Here is a 22,726-nt window from a genome sequence, read left to right on the forward strand (position 1 = left end):
AAAGAAGAATGTGTTACAGTCTCCTACATGGACCTTGCCAAAAAGAGAGAACTTATGGCTTTCTAATACTTCTCATTTTTAAATTAACATAAAACCTGTTTATTAGTCGGAGACTGCCTTGTGTTCTTCTCACCTATGTCTGCAATCCATGAGCTGAGGAACCACCTGGTCAGTGAGAAACTTTATAAAGTGAGAAACATGGACAAGAGGCAATCAACACATGAAAGAAAGCAACATACAGAGGAGACATTATTCATCATTAGCCATGATCATGTTAAATGTTTAGTGTGTGTGTGTGTGTGTTTAGTGGTATTTTAGAAAATAAAATTAGGTATGATTATAATGCATTAGTAGAGTGCATTGTCCCTTTAATATAACAAACGTTAGTAAAATAGCAAAAATGTGTAAAATATGCTACCATGAAGAATAAGAACATCTATAGAAGGAATAAATGTCATGAAACATTTAAAAGAGCCAACAGGTAGTTACTCACATTCTTTTATAAGTGTTTCAACTGCTGACTGAGTTCCAGGTTTCCCTTGGTAACAGCTACCCGAAAGTCATCCTCATAGTTTACATTTGGTAAAATCACGAGGATCTAATACCAACCATCAGAGTGAAGCACAACACTGTAGACTTCACATTACTACGAAGTCTTCAAAATATCACAAAATCAAAGTGGTTAAATCATATTCTTTATAAACCAAAGAAATAGAAGGAGTACAATCTGCAAGCAAGTTTAAGCATCCTGTGATGAGCTTTAGACTAGTTACATCAAATGTTAGCCTGAATGCATCTTTAAAGGTCTGCGGACCATAACAAGATTTTTTGTTGTGAATTACTACTGTCTTTTTCTATTACCCCTCTGTTCTCCTTTTTTTTTTTTTTTTTTTGCTGTTGTTGAAAATATTGACTTGGGTCTTTTATCCAAGCACTCTAGAGGCAGAGGCAGGCAGATCTCTGAATTCGAGGTCAGCCTGGTCTACATAGCTAGTTCCAGGACAGCTAGGGCTACATAGAGACACTCTGCCTTGGAAAACCAAAATTAAAAAAAAAATTTAAAAAAGAAAATGTTTACTTGATTTGAGTCCAGGTAGGTGGGGAAGGGAGGACTTCTATGATGATGAGTTTTAATTGTCAACTTGAAACATTCTAAAATCACCTGGGAAGATTCTCAATGAGGAATTTTCTTGATAGGGTTGGCCTGTGGGCAGGATTGTGAGGAAATTTTTAATTGTCTAATGGAGGTGGGAGCACTTACCCTGAATGTAGGCATCACTAAAGAGGGTCAGCTGAATACCACAAACATGCATCCATCGACTCCCTCTCTAGACTGGAATGAAACAATGCTTTAACTTCCCTGCTTTTTTTACTTTCTTACCAACTTTTTCTCGCACCTACATTGCTTTGGTCATGATGTTTTATCACAATCTGAGCAAAATTCCAGGCAACATTTAAGAATTAAATGGGAGTTATCCTCTCCCATGAACAAGAATTTGGCTCATTTTTATAATGATATTTTAAATTAGTATGAAATATTCATAAAATTAAATTGCATATGGCTTCTTAAATAAAAATGCATTCAGCAGTTTCTTTTGCTTAATCTTTACTAATGGCTTTATATTTAACTCCATAAAAATGAAAGGACAATTGAGTTTGCTACTAAATTATATAACTTATCTTCTTAATTACTACATTTGTTTTCTTTACCAAATTTCCCTTTATCTTTTTGCTTTTTTACTTTAATTATTCTTATTTTACACTGCTAACTTATTTCTAGACTAAATTTGTATCTGTATCACATAGAGAGCATCATAGAGAAAAGTTATTTTATTAATCTCGTCATGAGATTCTAATGCATGCTACTCTAATCTCCACTGACATGGCTTTCCAGTCTCATCTTTGCTCTAGTAGAGTGGTTTAACTCAACACAGTGAATTCAATAAGCACAGTTTCATCAGGAACAATTGTTCAGGGATCATGATTATGTGATATGTGCCTATATGAGTAAGGAACACTCCTTATCTTGAAGAAACTCACATTTAATATTCCATTTTAAATCACTGTGTGTTATCACATTGACAGTTGTACATTCTTCAAGGAATGTGTATCACATACCTTCCATCCACAAGAGAATCTCCCACTGCAAGCAGATCTCTCAGTAATTCTGTGACCTCAGTTACAGTTGCATATTTTGAATCAAGTGTGCCCGCAGTCTACTCTAACATGTTGGTCATGGAAATACAAAATTCTGTCTCATGTGTTTAGTTCCTAATTGCTTATCTCCATAGTTTATGAAATTTGAGAGGGTGGGATCAGCAAAACATCCCAGAGAGCCACAGGCATCACAATCACTTTCTTTCAATTTCTTGTTGAGGGATGTGGTTTGAGAAATGCTCCTCAGTCTCAAATTTTCAGGGAAAGATTATGAGAAAATTCATAACTTCTAATGAATGAAATTGAATTTGAAATGTATAAAGTTATTTCAATGACTGAAATAGTATATTTAAGATACAATAAAAATCTAAGCTGCATTTCTCAACCTAACTGTTCAAAAGAAGCCTGGGCATAATCCAGGAAAATCAGTATAAAATTCACTGTGTTAACAAGTCTCTCATTAAAGAATACATTGATAACTACAAGAATCTAGCTGTAGGACTTTTCAAAACCAATCCTAGGTGTATTCTGTTCTGGGACTTACAAAATGGTTTGCATGCTAAATCTTTCATTTTTATTTCTTACATTCAGTGTGTTTTCTTTAAAGGTATTACAATTTCATCTAACATTTTGAATTTCAAGCTTTTTTTTCTCCATTTCAAGTAATTGCTACACAGTACTATGGCCCTTTCCTTTGTGTATGTTAAAGTCCAGGGAAATACCTAATCTACCTTGGGCATGGCATGTGTTACAGACAAGCTTCAAGTATTTTTCTGATAGCCTGTGAAGCACAGACCATATGGCAACATTGAATTGTAGCATTATTTTCGGTGACATATTCAGCTGAGGAAGCTAAGAACAAGTATATTAGAAGGAACTGTTCATATGGACTAAAAGAAAGTTGATGAATGTAGTAGGAAGGTTTCTCTGGTCCCTCCAGGCCCCCACAGCCACAGGCCCACTTATAAAATAATCACTCAGAAGCTTGTATTAATTATAACTGCTTCGCCTTTAGCTCAGGCTTATCACTGACTAGCTCTTACACTTAAATTAATTCTTATCTATGTTTAGCCATGTGGCTTGGTCCTTTTCTTAGTTCTGTCTTGACATCTTGCTTCCTCTGTGTATGGCTGGTGACTCCTGACTCAGCCCTTACTCTTTCCCAAATTCTCCTCATCTTCTCACCCTGCCTGTACTTCCAGCCTGGCTATTGGCCAATTAGCATTTTATTTATTTCATTTATCAACCAATCAGAGCAACACATATTCATGGTGTACACAACGACATCCCACAACACTTCCAATTTTCTGTCTAATAAAAAGGAAGGTTTTAACTTTAACATAGTAAAATTACATATCATGGAACAGTTATCAAGCAAGAATTACAGTTATATCTAGTCTGTTTGTATTTGGAAAAATTAAAGAAAATATTCTATCTGTCCGATATTTGTGAGTCTAAAGTTTCATATCTAATTTATCTTTTATCATAACCAAAGAAAATTATAACTATCTAGTCTTCAACTACATCAAAGAACCCAGAAAGGTATAATAAGTACACAGAAAGTGCATTGTAAGAAACTTCCAAAATTCTGGAAATGACAGAGGTAGCTGCCTGCCTGGACAGTCATCATAGTTCCTCTGCAACATCGGGGCATCCATCTTCAGTCTCTCAGTTGCTTCTCTCTGTGTCCTGTAGAATATTTGGCAGTCTCCTCGGTGAATCAGGAACCTGAAGGACCATCTTGCCTTGCAAAGTTCAGTGGTCACCTTCATATGGGTCCTGCATGTCCAGTCAATACAACATTTTGTCAAGCAGTCAAAGCAAGAACAATTTATTGTCCAAATGGCTATTTTTGCCAAGAAGAAGATAAATTCCATATAGAGTATCTTCAATGCCCATCTTCCTCTTTGAAGTAAATTGGTGCTGCCAGGAGCAGATGTATCTCATTGTCCAGGAAAGCCTAAGTTTTTAAAACATTTTAAATGTGATATTCTGTAGGTCTCTGAAGTGTTTGAAGATTACCTACCTAATTAAAATATATCTATATATACTTAGAAAACTTGAAAACATGACTATCAGTTTATCATAGATGACTGATTATTAATCTGTATTTCTCAATTATACACTACAATTTCAAATGTATTGCACAAACAAAATACTTTAAATAAGAGTAGAAATACATATACAGTATAACAAAATTAACTTTAAATTTGTACCAATAAACTAAAATCCATAGACAAGTAAAACATTTTTAAACAAGTTGTTGCTCTTTAAAAGTAGGTTCAATAATCGACCCTTTTATCCTATCATATCTATATCTTATCCCCTTTTCTTCTTTAGAAAGAGATTGCATTTATAATCAACTCCCTCTAAATAAAAATAAACATTTATAAACAATATTTTGGGAATTTGGGCATAGCTTCTCATACTACTTCCTGCTGGATGTGGGTGCTGGCAATCTTATGGGGATCCTGAGAGAATTAAGAATTATGGTCAAGTCCTGACTGGAGTAGTCTGTGAAGCTGCATTGTCTGAGCCAGTTGCCTTGAAGTTGATCTGGATGTAAAAACATCTGGAGACCTCTCAAGGTGTCTTCCTTGATCAAACTATCTTAGCTTGGAAGCAATCCATAGGTTCTCATCTGTGGAAAGAAAAGCAGAACCTCTTTTCCAAAGCAACATATACTTAGACACAAATTTTGAAGTCAAGATACCATATATATATATATATATATATATATATATATATATATATATATATATATATTCAGCAGCCCTTCCAATCAAATGTCTTTCTGCAATTAAAAAATCCCAAAGACAACACAATCCAGATTCTCTGTGTAATATCCATCTTTACATGGCTTGTTATATTACATTTACTGTCTCTATAAAGACTTTATTTTTTAAAACTATTTCTTTATATAACTGTCTATATTCATTTTCTTCTCTCTTCCAAGCCTACATACATTTTTACACACACTGTAAACCATTTAAAGTCTTATTCCACCTGAATCTGTATTATTGTGAATCTATTGCTTTGCACTGCAGTGGCTAGTACTGAAGCTGCAGCCTTGGCTGCTGATTCCACTCAATTCAGCTTCCCAATATGGCGGTGATACATTTACTGCCAGCTCATGGAGCCACGCTCTTGGAAGCAGTGGGTCTATGCCTCTATCAAAGCAGCATGTAGCCCAGAAACCATTTTTTTTTGTCTGTACTATCATAACCTCTGTGTAACTCAGTGGGAATCTACCATCCTATAGATCCAGCCCACACACTATGAACCCACCACAGCCAGGGGACAAGTCACTGTACCTCTGTCCACCCTGAACTAGGAAGGTGCTCTTAGCTACATTTATAATCTCTTCTTAAGCTCTCCCAGGTTTTAGGTGGAAACTCTTGCCACCACGTCTGGGCGCCATTTGTAGTAGGAAGGTTTCTCCGGTCCCTCCAGGCCCCCACAGTCCTGTGGCCCACTTATAAAATAACCACTCAGAAGCATGAATTAATTATAACTGCTTGGCCATTATCTCAGACTCATTACTGACTAGCTCTTACACTTAAATTAACTGATAATTCTTATCTATATTTAGCCTCGTGGCTTGGTACCTTTTCTCAGTTCTGCCTTGATATCTTGCTTCCTCTGTGTCTGGCTGGTGACTCCTGACTCAACCCTTACTGTTCCCAGAATTCTTGTTGTCTGCTCACCCCACCTATACTTCCTGCCTGGCTACTGGCCAGTTAGTGTCTTATTTATCAACCAATCAGAGCAACACAAATTGATTTTCAAAACATTTTGAAAATGTATGACTAATTTGTGTAATTATATGACTAGTTTATGTTATCATCTTAGAGAAAAACTTGCCAAAAATATTTGTGGAGATAAAATAGACTTCAGCAGAAACTTTCCCATTATTCTTTTTACCATTTTGTTTGCTTCCATTAACATATTTTATTTGCACTGTTCATGTGCCCCTTTAAAGCAATGCAGCATTCACTGCCAGGTTATAAGCAGAGTGGCATATAGTGAAAATTAAATCCTTATAGAACTAAGTTTTATGACATGTGTCTACAGTGGCAAGAACAAATAATTCATCTGGGAACAAAGAAATGGACAGAGACTGGTTGTAATAATTTGAAGGTTGTCATAGTCAAACCCTGTCTTTCATAAGAAGACAGTGCTGGGGGCTTGGGAGATGGCTCAGTGATTAAGAGCACTTGCTTCTTGAAAAGAAATTCAAAAGGATTTGAGTTCAGTTTCCAGCACTCATGTCAGGAACTCACAGTTGCTTATAACTCCACCTCCAATGGATTTGACACTCTCTTTAGACCTCCACACATGTATACACACACACGCACACACACACACACACACACACACACACATATACATGAAAAAGAAGACAGTTTATTAGTATTATATTCATCTGTTGTTTTGTTTTGAAAATACTTTATTAGAAACAAGTATGTTAATAGCAACTTGCACTGGAACACAACTCTAATTTCTTCATTTGGAAGGCCTAGACAGTAGGACAAGTTTGAGTCCAGCTTTAGCTACATACTGAGATACTCTCTCACAAAAGAAAGTAGTAAGATAGACAATTCACATTATTAACTTCAAATATGTATGCTTAAATCTGTCAAATTAGCTTGTACATCCATTTCTTTCATATTCTTTTAATTTAAAATTTTGATACAGTAATAAAATCCTGGTTCTTGAGTAATAGGGATGATAAACACCCATTAATGGTCAATAGTATTAAGATGTGACAAATTAACCTTTAAATCTGATCTTTTCATTCGGATCTCCAATAAGCAGTGGATCAACAGAATGAATGTAAACCTATTAACAATGACTTAAAATGATCCCCCTTCTTCTAAAACTTGGGCAATCCCAAACATTTAGATTTACAACATTCTTTGTGTTTTAGTAAATGTTCCTTTCACTCCCTAAGCCAAAAGAAATAGCTAGGAATTACATTTATTTATTAGCTAAATCCAAACGTCTTAATGTAGATTTATGTTCTTAAAATGTAGTAGGCATTTGTGAAAATACACACAAATCAAAGAACAAATAATCCTTAGCCCATTCTGAAGTTACTGCAAATTAGATATGTGCACCTGTTTGGCACCACACAACACACTGAGATCATTAATCAGACCAAATACACAATTAACTTCAGAGTCCACTCCAATTTTTACCTAACACTTGCTTTTCATCAGACAAGCAAAAGAAACATATCTTGGCAAGATATGATGTCATCCGAAGGAAATCAACTCAAGAATATTGAAACTTCTAATTACCTCAAGTTAGCAACGTGCTCAGTGTCTGTCAGACCTTGAGTATAGATCTTCCTTTAAAACATAAAGTGTATGTAGTGAAACCATAAGTTTGGTAAAGCTCTTAAATGGTACCTCACTTGGAGAAACTCCATCCTTCGATTCTTCTATCACAACAGGTTGAAAGCAGTTATTTTAACACTAGACTCTTAATCAGTTCGCTGCCATTCTTTCTAGCTGTGAAGCCTGGGATATCAAGACCAGAAAAAGCAGCTTTATCCCACCAGTCATATAGAAAGTGGTAACTGCACTAAGGCATCAAACCACCTAATCCAAAATGGCTCTGTAGAGTCCTAATTTTAGATCAATTAGTCTTAGGGGTTAGGTCAGATTTCAAACACAGATATGTGATGTGGATTTTGTCTGTAGGAACAGATTGATTACAGAGTGGCTAGCACTGCTTCTGGAGTGTGTAGAGGCACAGTACTTCCTTTGAGAATTCTCTGCTCCATTTGTTGTTCCATCATTGTGCATAGTAGTGTACAACATCATCTCTTCTGCTTAATGTCTAAGAACTACCTTTTTGTGGAGAAATGTACCATGCTGACTAATTTCACAACTACTACCCAAGGTAAAAAAAAAAAAAAAAAAAAAAAAAAAAAGCACTCACTTTGCCATGAGACAATATGGAAGTTTTTGCCACTGCAATTCCTAGCAATAATTATTTAGTGCTGATTATGTTATTTCTGCATTGTCTGTATAGCCAATAAATAATGAATTTCCATAATCCTTTCCAAGGCTGTGATTGTTATGAAAGTGTTGTAATGACAAATGTAACCCTTACTCAGATTCTAAGCTGGTGAATGATTTACTTTCTGGTAAGGTTTAATAGATGCTTAGTACCTTAGGCTGCCAAAACAAAGCAATGCATGAAGCAAGCCTTGGCTGTCCTCTCCTTCAATCTGAGTGGTGACTACCCTCTCTTTGGTTCTTCTAGCATTACATAGTTGCTTCAGGTAGGCAATGAGCTGTTCATTCCCCTGGGGCAAAATACCACCCTTTGGATATTTCTTCCCATGAAATTTCTTTTTAAAACATGCACCAAATATTTTAGTTGGAAAAGTTTTTAAAAAGACAAAGAAAAGATTCCTCTATTAAGGTGGTAGGATTATCAAACCTAAAATTTTGTAAGGTGTTTTGTTTCCAAGAATGGTGAATGACAGTGAGTTCTGGGGGAAATTTGAAAAAAAAATTCACTCTGGGATTGAATTTAAACCTAACTGGTTTTCCAAAGTTTCATATTCCAGCTGGAAACCATAACTAAGCAAGAGAAGCAATAAAAGTGGACAATTGTAATTCTTTCCAAATAAAGATATGATTGAGCAACAATCCTCAATTATGCATTATTTTGACAACTGATTGTTTTGACCGTTTTCTTCAGTTTTGTTTTTTGCCTGTCTATGTTGTTGGTACAAGGGCCAAGGCAGAATGCCTGGCATAGTTCATGCCATAATTAAAGTATATTTAGTTGGGTGTTAGACATCAACTTCATATCCCAGCTCTCTGTTAACCCATTATGTTAACCTGTGTTCCATCTACTGAAAGAATTTAATCCTATAAACACAAATGTATTACGATTCCAGGTGGCTGAAATTAAAAGTTAATACAGATTTGTTTAGAATTACTTTAACACAAACATATACATTTTGAATACAGTCTGTATAGCTTGTTTCAACTAAAGCTACATATTAGCTAGATTATTCTATTTAAATGTGATTACACTTTATACTAAAACAGATAAAAAAGAGTTAAATAGTCTGAACACTACTAGTAAATTCTACAGATCCTAAAAAATTCTCAGTCACACTAAGAGAGGATGAGATCAAATACACAGTCTCCATTACTTTTTTTTCCACTGTTGTTTTTTTTATTTAATTTTATTTTATTTTACAATACCATTCAGTTCTACATAACAGCCACAGATTCCCTTGTTCTCCCCCTTCCTGCCCCCTTCCCCTTCCCCCCAGCCCACCCCCCATTCCCACCTCCTCCAGGGCAAAGCCTCCTCCGAGGACCGAAATCAACCTGGTAGACTCAGTCCAGGCAGGTCCAGTCCCCTCGTCCCAGATTGAGCCAAGCGTCCCTGCATAAGTCCCAGGTTTCAAACAGCTAGCTCATATAATGAGCACAGGACCTGGTACCACTGCCTAGATGCCTCCCAAACAGGTTAAGCCAATCAACTGTCTCACCTATTCAGAGGGCCTGATCCAGATGGGGGCCCCTCAGCCTTTGGTTCATAGTTCATGTGTTTCCATTCGTTTGGCTATTTGTCCCTGTGCTTTATCCAACCTTGGTTTCAACAATTCTCGTTTATATAAAACCTCCTCTTTCTTGCTAATTAGATTCCCGGCGCTCCACTCAGGGTGAGCCATGGATGTCTGCATCCAGATTCCTCAGTCCTTGGATGGGGTTTCTGGCACAACTATTAGGGTGTTTGGCCATCCCATCACCAGAGTAGGTCAGTCCCGGCTGTCTCTCGGCCATTGCCAGCAGTCTTTTGTGGGAGGTATCTTTGTGGATTTCTGTGGGCCTCTTTAGCACTTTGTTTCTTTTCTTATGTGGTCTTCATTTACCATGGTCTCTTATTCCTTGTTCTCCCTCTCTGTTTTTGATCCAGCTGGGATCTCCCGCTCTCTTTCCCTCTACCCTAGCCCTTCATTGCTCCCACTCATGTCCACGCTGTTCATGAAGATCTCAGCCATTTCTCAGTCATTGGGCGATCCTCGTGTCTTTCTTGGGGTCCTGTTTTCTAGGTAGCCTTACTGGTGATGTGAGTAGCAGTCTAGTCATCCTTGTTCCACTTCTAGTATCCTCCTATGAGTGAGTATACTAGATGTGGAACAAGCATTACATTGGTTTTTACCCATAGGTCATGAAAGCATTTCTAGCCCTTGTGTTACCAAGTTTTCAACTGGTAAGTTAAGCATTCATTTTTTATTGGTTGATGTTCTAATAGTTTTCCAATTCTAAGGTGTTTCCCATCTATAGTTAGTATTAGAAACAAGCTAAACTTGCAGTTTTGTATGATAGGAGAGGTTTTTTTTTTCTTTCCTTGGTAACCATTTTACAGTCTGATAATAATGAAGCTACTGCTATGTGAGGCTATGAGTGTCCATTGAGATCACATAAGGTGGGAGAAAGTTGGTGAACTTTGCTTGTATTTTATTTTCACCAGATTTATAATTAAAATTAAATTATGGTCATTAATTGTTATTTTTTATTATTTTATTTTTTATTTGTTATTTTATTAATTGCATGCTTTGTCTATAAATGATTCAGTCACACTTTTATTTGTTTAGTGTTATGTTGGTATTATCTAGTATTAGAAGAGGAAGTCCAGTGAATATTCCTGCTTGTTTTTGCATTTTGGGACATGCTGTGAAGTTTCTGTAGACCATCAGATCAACAGCTACATTGATTATGGATACTAGAGTGATTACATGCAACCATTCTTTCCCAAAGAGTGATAATTGGTTAGTTTGTTGCCTTCTACAATGTTTGCAGCTTGAAGTAAATCAATTAGCTACATAATTAATGAATGAGAATCCCACATTTTTGATCTTATGCTCTTACATAAAGCAGCATCCTTTCACACACAGGGATCATGAATATTTTATGTAGTACATGGGAAACTGGGACAAAGAGAAACTGTGCAAAGATACTGGAATTTTCAAAGATGCTTTGCTATAAAAGTTTTCTTGGCTAGAAAAATGGTTCAATGGCTACTCGTGCAGAGAATCTCGGTTGACATCCCAGTACCTATATGGCTGCTCACAATCTTCTGTTACTCCAGTGCCAGAAGATCCAGTGATGTCTGTGGCCACATAGTGCACATACTATATATATATTATTATATATGCATATATACATAGTGCATGTACATATATGCAGGCAAAAACATTCAGACACATAAAATAAAAATCTTAAATATTTAACTATTTCCTTCTTGATTTAAGCATCTTTTAATAATAAACTACTGTTGCTATTGTTTTTATTATTTTATAAAGTATAAGAAGTTACCAATATCTAATGAATGGAATATCTTGTATCATTGACATTTCTTTATGGTGTTTGTAATAAGAATGTTCTACTAACAAAGGAAAAAGGAACTAACCAAGGAAACCAGCAAACAAACTAACAAAGGAACAAAGTAGCAAACAAAACTAACAAAGGAACAGAGGAACTTAAAAAGGGAACTAACAAACACACTACCAAAGGAAAAAGTTTGGATTCTGCTGGGCATTTTAAGGAGAGTATAATACGGACATATGTGAGTCTGGAAAACATGGATTTGTTGTGGTTATTCAAAACTTTTGGGTCTTACAATCTTTCTACTCCTTTCTTCTGTAATGATCCCTCAGTCTTGGGAGAAGGGGATGTGTTATAGATTGTCCACTTAGTGTTGACCATTCCGTGATCTCTTATTCTCTCTGCACCTTGACTAGTTGTGGGTCTCTGTGTTAATTGCTATCTACAAAAACAAACAAACAATATCATCTTTGATGATAAATCATTAGAAGTCAGATTAATATATGTACATCTTAACAGACTGACCAGAGAGATGGTGCAACAGTAAAGAGTAGTTGCTGCTCTTGCAGAGGACCTGGGTTCAGTTCCTGTTATCCAACCAGGTGTATCCCAAGCTCCAGGGGATGCCATGCCTTCTTCTGGCCTCTAAGGGCTTCTACACTCATGTACTCATATCTCTACACAAACATATACATAAATTATTTAAAAATATATTGAAAATGCTAAATAAGGTGAATAAAAATGCTATCTTGAATTGTTTTATAAATAAAATACAATATCACAAAAGAAATCTATATTTTCTACATTCTCATTGAATTGATTTATTAATTTATCCTCATTATTAGAACAGATACCTATGGAAACAAATATCTAATTTAATACTCCTCATTTTTAAGTTCTAGTTTAAGATTCAAAGCCAAAAAGAGTAGACACTTATGTTTTAAATTTGTAGTTTTGGAGACTCATGAACATTAATTTTATTCTATTATCCATTATATCATTCAACCCTATGTTAGAACATGTAATGATAAATATGCTTCTAAAAAGTGGCTATTTTGAAAATACAAGCAGGGCGGTGGTGGCGCACGCCTTTAATCCCAGCACTCGGGAGGCAGAGCCAGGCGGATCTCTGTGAGTTTGAGGCCAGCCTGGGCTACTTAGTGAGTCCCAGGAAAGGCGCAAAGCTACACAGAGAAACCCTGTCTCAAAAAACCAAAAAAAAAAAAAAAAAAATACAAGATACTTTTAATTCAAGATTATAAGGAAGATCACGTGCTGTTGATTGAAACAATAGATCACAACAAAGACCTGAGAAGGACTTTGAATTTCCACAGCAGTGTACTTGATATATGCTAGGGAAGTGGTCTACCACTGAATGAGTTCTGTGAGAGCTAGCTCTTAACAAGTAGTACTTCAAAGGAAACACCTTTCTCAGTGTTTCCCTTTCCTTTGAGTACAATCTCTGTGCTGCTGTGGTATAGACTACATTTACTATCCCATCTTACCAAAAAGGAAAATGAGTTAGCGTTCCAGTAAATTGCTTGTGTCGATATACAACTCACTGCTGATCTGGGTTACAAGGCTGGCTGTCTCTCTGTAAGCAAGAGTTGAGTTTGGGGTACATCTGATTCCTGTTTCGTTCAAACAGAGTTTCATCATGTGTGAAGGGACATGAAAAAGCTGAATACCCTTAAATAGTATTTCAGTGTTTATAGAAAATAGGTTCAGAAATTGCATTTTGAAATTAGTCAAAGAAAAAAATTTTCTTCAAACACAGGGGTAAGTCCAAAATTCTCTAGAAAATGGCAAAAGGCTCTTTAGTACTGGCATATTACTTTAAGACTGGAACATTTGTTTTCATCTTAAGTTCATGTATTTCTTGCAATGCAAATGAGAGAAAATGTGTTATTTACCATGGCTTTTTTAGACTTTGACTTTTCATTTGCTGATAGTCTACTGTCTATACCTAACAGATTATGGGGAACCTTTTATTCTTAGTTGTACTGGCTGGTTGTATGTGTCAACTTGACACAAGCTAGAATTGTCAGAGGAAGGAGCCTTAGTTGAGGAAATGTCTCCATGAGATCCAGCTGTAAGGCATTTTCTCAATTAGTGATCAGTAGGGAAGGACCTAGCCCATGGTGGGTGGTGCTATTCCTGGGCTGCTGGTCCTGGGTTCTGTAAGAAGGTGGGCTGAGCAAGCCATAGAAGCAAGTCAGTAAGCAGCTGCCCTCCATGACCTCTGCATTAGCTCCTGCCTCCAGGTTCCTGTCCTGTTTGAGTTCCTGCCCTGACTATCCTTTGGTGATGAACTGTGATATGGAGGTATAGCAAAATAAACCCTTTCTTCCCAAAGTTGTTTTGCTATTTGACCATGGTGTTTCATTGCAGCAATATTTTTTTTTTTATTTTGTTTTGTTTTGTTTTCAAGACAGGGTCTCTCTGTGTAGCTCTGGCTGTCCTGAAACTAGCTCTGTAGACCAGGCTGGCCTTGAACTCACAGAGATCCACCTATCTCTGCCTCCTGAGTGCTAAGATTAAAGGCGTATGTCACTACCACCTGACACAATAGCAATTCTTAACTAAGACAGCAACCAAGAGAATGTGCAAATATATATCTTTTTCAAAGGATGGAAGAAATGATAAAATTAGCAGTATACATACATTCCTGATAAATTTTGTTATGAAAGTTTAAAACAACTTATTTTTTCTAACTACTTTAGAGTAGACAGGGGTCTAGAATATTGCATTTTATAAATATAACCTAAGTTCCTTTATCAATAATGTGATGTTAGTAACTTGCGAAATATTAAGCACAAAAATTAATATTCTTTATGCAACATCTTTACACACATTTTTCTAATAGATGTCATGTTGCTACATTTTTGTCAGGATAAAAGTTGGTCCAAATTGTGGTATCACTTCCCGCTTTTTAAAGGCCACATGCTGCTTTTCTCTCAAACCTTTGCTGCAAGTGTGTATTTTCAGAACCTATTTATTTCCATCACTTTGTTTTGGCCAAAGCAGGGTTATACCTCAGATCTTGAAGGAAGATATAAACAACAGAGTATTGCTGGCCAAGAGTCAAAACTGTGGCATTTAACCCTTAACCTTTCCCATGTCTGGGACACTTTCTCTTTCTATCAGAATATTAATCTCCTCAGAGTTGGCTACTTCTGCCTTCTCAGCATAGTTAACTCTAATCCTTGGGAAACTTGTCCAAATACTCCTGTTTCACCTTTTAGAAAAGTTCCATCTGGTAGGTTTTTTTTTTTTTGTAGCATTTGCAATTTTATTGAAAAGCATATGCATTTCACAAAGGAAAATTAATCTAGGAGAAATTAATTTTATAGGAAATATTTGCTCCATGGAAAATAATTCTAACTGTAAAATGTACAGAATCCATCTTTCCAGGCAAAAATTAAAATACATTACATTTTGTTGAAGAATAAACTCAATTGTGACACGAACTTGATATTTCACCAATGCTACAAAAATAGTCTCTAAAGCTACACCAAATAAAAGTTTTGTTCATATGTATTTGTTCTACATTTCCTCAAATTTTCAACTGTCTGTCCCCAAGCAGCACAGGTGGATTGAGCACCACAGGTCTGTCAATGAAAGTATGACAGGATATTTGGATATTAGGTGACTACTTCAAAAATATTTTTTCTAGTATATAACTAAGTATTTATGGAACTAAATTCACTATCCAAGCCGTGTAGATGTGTAAGAATATAGTTTATAGTTATGTTCACTGAAATGCAGCCTGTTTCTCATTCTCTTTTTGACGTGCTAGATTTTACCAGCTGTAATAGAATATTGCTGAGTAGGTGATTTAACAGGCAAATGCTTTCTTTTTCAAGTAGAAAGCAAGAAAATCAAGGAGCAAGAGTTCATAGATATAGTATCATCTACTAAGAGCTATATCTCTGGTCATAAACATTGACTTGCTGTTTCTTCAGACGGTTAAAAGGAGGAAAGATGGAAAAAGAGCGGGAGAAGGGAAGGAGAACAGAGTGGGGTGAAAATATAAGACAAGAGAGGAGGGGGGAACAGGAGGGTGGCAGGGGAGGCAAAGAAAGAGGAGGAATGGGAAAAGGAGGAGACTAGAGGAGAAGAGGGGAAGAAGGGGAGGCAGGGGAAGAAGGAAGAGAGTGGGCAAGAGAGGATCCGTAAAAAGGAAGGAAGAGGAGGATAGAGTGGGCAGAAGGGGAAGAGAAGAGGGGAAGGAAGAAGGGAGGGGAAGGAAGCGGCCAGGGTGGAGGGTGAGAAGGGAAAGGGAGAAGGAAGAGGAGGTAAGTACAGAGGAGAGGGGAGGATGAGAGGGTAAAGGAAGGGAAGGAGACAGAGAAAAGGCATAAAGGCAGGAGGTAGGGAAGGAAGGAGAGAGGAAGAGGGGGAAGAGACAGACAGACAAATAGACTTCTGTGTGTCTTCTGGAAAGGCAGGAACCTCATTCATTAACATCACCATCATGACCTAATTAACGCCCCTCTTTTTTAATTGTGATTGACATAGACCATGCACTCACATTTTAATTGTTTGATGTTATGGCAACTGGAAAGATGTTAAAAACTATTTCATTAATTCCTTGAAAGTCTTATATGATGTGTTTTGAACATATTCATGCCCCCACTTACCACTCTCACAAACCTCCCCTTCCTTCTCATGCAACTTTGAGATGAATTTTTGTAGCATGAATCTTAAATGGTCTTATTAATAAAAACAAACCCAGAGCCAGGTATTGGGGTGAGTGTTGAAAGATCAGAGAAACAGAACAAGCCACATTCAACCTCATTTCACCAATTCTTAGGCTGATCTTGTTTCGTCAGACTGAAGCCTGAGTCCTCATCCAGAATGAATCTCAGCTGAACTGCTGCTAAAAGCCTAAAAGCTTAACAAACCTAAAAAGCCTCTAGTTCCTGGTCCTCACGCCTTATATACCTTTCTGCTTCCTACCATCACTTCCTGTGATTAAAGGTGTGTGTCACCATGCTTGGCTGTTTCCAGTGTGGCTTTGAACTCACAGAGATCCAAGCAGATCTCTGCCTTCTAAATGCTAGGATTAAAGGTGTGTGCTACCACTGCCTAACCTCTATGTTTAATATTATGGCTGTTCTGTTCTCTGACCCAAGATATATATATCAACCACAGATTTTTTTTTTCTTTCTCCAGTTTCTATTGTTAACTGTTCTTAGAATTTTAGCCTGCTCTAGTGTGTGGTCAGTCTGCCAAGGGTCACAGTATCAAAAACACTGGCTCAGCCGGGCGGTGGTGGCACACGCCTTTAATCCCAGCACTCGGGAGGCAGAGCCAGGCGGATCTCTGTGAGTTCGAGGCCAGCCTGGGCTACCAAGTGAGCTCCAGGAAAGGCGCAAAGCTACGCAGAGAAACCCTGTCTTGAAAAACCAAAAAAAAAAAAAACACTGGCTCTTCCCCTCCCAGCAGCTAACAAGTGCTAAAAGCTTCTTAACTATTGCTGGGGTCACATACACACCTTTCCCCTCTACACTGTGGTTTTGTCTGGCTAAAACCTATGTGTTCATCTGGTGCATATTGACACATACCTTTGAGTTCATATGTGTATCTGCCATGTTGTGCCTGGAAGACAGTTTCCTTGAAGTTACTTACCACTGTGGCCTTTCCAATCTTTCTGACCATCTTCTAAAAAATTCCCTGGGCCTAGGTATGAGTTATGAATGTTTGATTTACAGCTGAATACTGGACAGTTTGTTTTATCTTCAGGTTGAACTGTTAGGGGTCTCTGTATTATTTGCCATCTACTGCAAATAGAAGCTTCTCTCTGGAGGGCTGAGAGATGCTCTGATCTATGGGTATAGCAGGAAGTCATTAGGAGTGGTTTTAATGCTATGTCTATTTAGCAGAATAACAGTATTTCATTTTCCCCTGGGGCCTCTGACCCATGTTATTGGCCCGTTTAATACTTCCATGTCATGCAGCAGGCCATTGATCCCAACCATATGTTTGCTTATTCCCCTAATATGTATGTGACCTTTGAACCAGTGGGCCTAACTTGTCAGGTCAATCATTGTTGTGGCATTCAGAGTTCACAGCTGGGTGTGACTGAAGCTTACATTTCTCCTCTGACAGCCTGCAAAGCACATTCCAGAATCATGAATTTTAGCCAGCGGGGATGAAGCTTGAAGTTGGGTACCAGCTTGAAGTCTCCATGTTTTGTGATTCAAGTATGTGATATCTTCAGCAATAGGAATGTACTGTCAAATTCTGGAGGATAGCCACTACTGGGAATGTTCTCTAATTTATGGGGCCTTTGTGAGCCTATTGGCCAATAGCTCACCAAGAGGTAACCCATTTCTGGAATTGGAGTTTTAGTTGGGTAGCCTGGAGAATTAGTTGGAATATTGCCTCCCTCCCTCGTCTCTCATTATAAAGTAATGCCACCAAATCTCTTTCTTCTATGTGTAGAAGTATATATTTTATGAAGCTTTTAGAGTAGCAGACTTCCATATGGCTTTTTCATATGTCAGTTATCCCTGCCCACATCCCCTGGTTATCCTGCCTGCCGTGGTAAACCCACGCAAATCTAACCATTGTTATTCTGTTATTCCCCCTTAATCTTTACACTACAGTCTTCTATCTCTCCACACATGGTGCCCCCAGAAGTAGCCCTTTAGTAAATCCCTGGTCTCTGTGGCTATTCCAAGTGGAACACACATCTCTGGAGGTTCAATGGTAACATCCAGAAAAAAGAGAAGATATGTGTCATTTATCTATCTGTATCTGGGTCACCTTATGAAAACAAACTGTAAAGGTATCACAGGTATCACAAAGCATTGATGATCTCTGCCATGTTAGAATTTTTTTCTTGATTTCTTTCAACTAATTTGCTCTCATAAGTTCTTCTCAGCTAACTAATAAGTTGATTTCTATGACAATAGTTTAATTTACATTTCCTAGCAAGTCATGTAAAGGGATCACACAGCTACCTGCACATTGCTTCTTTTAATGCCGGTTACATTTGAGATCCACGCATGTTGTAGCTCATATGTGAAGTTGTTCCTTTCTGTCTTCTTTGGAAAATACCAAAATGTATTTGGCTTTTAAAAGAAAGGTCAAAGAATATTTCCAAGTCACTATCACATTCTGTGGCATTAATCCTGATCATAAATAATACTGTAATTGTTTTAACGATTGACATTTTACTGAGTGTGAAATGCAATCTCTTTATGTTTTTAACCCTTGTCCTATATTTACCACATCTATCCTATATATCCTACATATGTAGACTCTATTTTTTGTATCTGTATTTCATTCAGGTACATGTGTGTTATCTTTATGGTGTGCTACATTCACCCAGTTGCTGAAGCCTCATAGAAGGTATTATGACATGCTAATGTAAATCAGGCAGCTAAATTTTCAATATGGTTTTAACCTTTTAGGCTTTTTCATTTCCTTAGAAATGTTAAAATCATCTTGGTGGTGTCTACACAAAAGCTTGCTTTAAATTTGATTGGATGTATATTGAACTATAGATAGATTCAAAGAAACTGCCCGCTTTGTCGCCATTATTTTTTCAAGGTTTTAGTCATGGTATCTTTTATTTCAAATTCCAAATTTCACTTTGAAATGTTTTATAATTTCAAAATTCAGATTTTGTGTACCTTCTATTTTTTTTTAAGTTTCACTAATAAAAATAGTGACATTTACTTCATTATTATATTTCCTTTGTTTAAGACTACAGAGCTATATTTGATTTTCTGTGATTAATTACATAATTGATTTCTTTGGAGCTTAGGTCTAAAATTTGATTCTTAAATTAACACAACAAATTTATGCAATTTTTATGTGGCATTCGTAAACCTAAATTTCACATTTAAATTTATAAACTCTTATTATTCCATTTATCTTATTGTTAACTTTTATGATTATGGATAATTCCATTGGATTGTCTCTTTCTGTGCCATAAGTCCCAGGTGACATGATGTGTTTATTATTCCTAATTTAAATTATGTGTCATTTAGTAACATTTTGTTAAGAAGAAAGTAATTTTTGTGTATGCCTGACTATTTACCATTTGCAATCTTCTGATAACATACTGTCTCAACTTTCATTTTTCTGGAAATGTCTATTCAAATTCATTTTTGATGCAGTTTAGCTTTAGAATTCCTGTGTGTGTGTGTGTATGTGTGTGTGTGTGTGTGTGTGTGTGTGTGTGTGTGTGTGTGTTTTGATTCTGTTCACTGGCTTCTCTCATATATATGTATATGAGAGAGAGGTGGTGAGTTTAAGTGTAGAAATTTCTGGGTAAAATAAGCATCTGCATGATATCAGAGACCCTGGTTCCATCTGCATTTCAGCTTAATATCCACGGGCATATTAGTTTATGGTTCTATGAGCCCTGGGTGGCTGTTACCCAGCCAAAGGCATGCCTGTAAAGAGTAAAGTGGGTGGGAAGGGCCCTCCAGATGCATTTTTCCATTTCTTCTGAATATAAAGAGCTTTTCCAGAAGCCTTGCAGCAGATTTCCACTTTTAACCTAGCCACCAGAACAGCTTTGCAGTCACTACTGACTTATGTCAGACTGGAAAATTGAGAATCTGACTTTCCACCCTTTGCCATATGATAAAATAAATGGTTTTCAAGGTGCACTTAGCCTTAGTCATCAATGACTTTTGTCTCAATAGGAAAAGGAAGAAATGATCTCAAAAGTCTCCCTTTCAGCCCCATCAGGAATCTAATGAGGTCCACAATGTCAATAGTAGTAGCTTTAATAACAATTACATTTGTGCTAATACAACAGGGATCTGCAACCATATCAACTACAGTTGCCTGGCTTTTCTTCACTTATATTTAGACCATATTTTCTCATTTTATATACTTACTTCCATCTCCCCAACAGTTCTCAACTAGATTACACTCCTTTCTTTAGTACCACAGAGACTCTACTTTTTTACTTCTACTGTGTCTCATGGATTCTGTACGTGAGCTTCTTTCTCTATTGTTTGTTTTTCTATGAACACTTTTTACTAAAGTATTTCTCAATATTATACTTAGTACTCTACTAGAAAGAGAGGCTAAGTATACTCATGGGAGACTTGTCCTTTCCTGGATGGTGATGGAAGAGGAAGAGATTGGGGGTTGGGGGATGGGAGGAAATGGGGGTGAGTTGGGGGAAAGGACTGGAAGGGGATGAGGGGGGGGGAGTTTGCAGCCAGGGTGTAAAATAAATAGATGAATTTAAACAAGAAAAAGAAAGAAAGAGGAACAGAGCGACAAAGAGAAATGAAAGAGAAAGATGGAAAGATAGACTGCTTTCTGACTTCATCCATATAAGCGTTATGCTTAACAGACCTTTTAGAACACATCATATGAAACTCAAAACACCTGCTTATAAAGACTAGGCTTTGAGGTTGCTGTCAATTTTTGTTTCAATCAGCTGGAAACAAAACACATGACCGCACTGTAGAAGTGGGATTTCCCCGCTGTGGAGGCTTGAATGAGAATAGGCCCCATATACTCATATGTTTGAATACTTGGTCCCACTTGGTGGGACTGTTGGAGAAAGATTGTTGTGGCCTTATTGGAGGAGGTGTATCACTGGTGGTGACCTTTGAGGCTTAAAAGCCTCTCTCTCTCTCTCTCTCTCTCTCCCTCCTCCTCCCCCTCCCCTCCCTCCCCCTCCCCCTCCTCCTCCCTCTCCCTCTCCCTCTCCCTTTCCCTCTGTCTCTCCCTTTCCCTCTCTCTCTCCCTGTCTCTCTCTCCCTCCTACTTGCAGATAAGATGTAAACTACCAGCTACTGCTCTAGTGACATGCATATCTGACTGGTGCCATGTCCTCCAACATGATGATCATGGACCCACCCTCTGAACTCTAAGTTCCAATACACGCTTTTTAAAATAAGTTGCTTGGTTATGGTGTCTCTTCACAGAATTAGAAAAGCAACTAAGACACTACCTATAAAGAATTCCTTGTCTGCTTTATTACAAACAATTCTAGGATTTGGATAGCAAAGCATCGTAAAATATTTACTGAACTAAAGCCTTATATGGTTTCATAATAACTTATTTATCCTACTACTTCTAAATATTTATTTTACTCTTCTTATAATATTGATAAAGTCACTAAAATGCATTGCTTCTGTTCGTTTGTTTGCTTCCTTGCTATTGGATGTGAACTAGGAAGTAATATTATTAGTGATGTATTTCCAGCAGGCTGTTATTTGTGGGTGGAGTCTGTAGATGTTCCTCCAAATGTCAGGGGACTCATGGGATACAATAAGTTTCCAAGACAACCAGAAAATTGAAATTACAGTTCTCAGAGAGGGAGGGTACTTTTCTTTCACTCTAACTGTGTAGACAAGCATGAAGTTACTGAACAATAAACGTGTTTTAGGCTACTTAAATCAATATTCAATAAGAGCACATAATGTAAAATAGAGGGAGCTTGTTTCCAGTTTTTCAGGGAGCAGAGAATGATAACAAGGAACAAGGACTCCTAAGTAAAGGAAAGAATCACTATAAAAACTACGACTGACATTCTTAACATCTTTGTTTAAGAAAAGCTACTTCAATTTTACTTAATGTGTAGTAGTTTAGAAAGTTGTAAATTAGTATAAGTGGGAAAGTTTATATTGATTAACAATTTGGTAGGATATAGAATCACCTTGGAGTGATTTAGACAAATCCGTAAGAGATTATGTAGATTAGGTTAAGTAAGGTAGATTAACCCACTCTTTTAAAAAACAAACAACTTTTTATTGATTCTTTGTGGATTTTGCATCATGCATCCCGATACCATTCATCTCCCCATCCCCTCATATCTGCTCTCTGCTCTTGCAACCTCCCTTCAAAAAAAGATAGAATTTAAAGAAAAATAAATAAATAACAAAAAAAGAAGAAAAGTCTCAGTACGAAGCTGTAATGTGACACAGTGAGTCTCACAGTGGACCCTTTAGTCTACACATCTTTACTTGTAAGTGTTCTTTGCAATGAGTCATTGGTCTGGTTTAAGGACTCTGGCTTCTGCTACACCCTCTTACTGGGCCCTCACTGGGACTCCTCTTGAATATGCTGTTGTTGTCTTGTGTTACAGAGATTCTGCAGCTTTAGATCTGCATGTCCAGTCCCTGTGCCTTCTCATGCTCCAGCAGGTCACAGATGAGGTGGATGCTGGGGTGGCCAACTCACAGCCCTGGCTCTGGGTCTGAGTGGTAGCT

The sequence above is a fragment of the Peromyscus leucopus genome, chromosome 3 (genome assembly GCF_004664715.2).
Source record: "Peromyscus leucopus breed LL Stock chromosome 3, UCI_PerLeu_2.1, whole genome shotgun sequence".
Classification (NCBI taxonomy): domain Eukaryota; kingdom Metazoa; phylum Chordata; class Mammalia; order Rodentia; family Cricetidae; genus Peromyscus; species Peromyscus leucopus.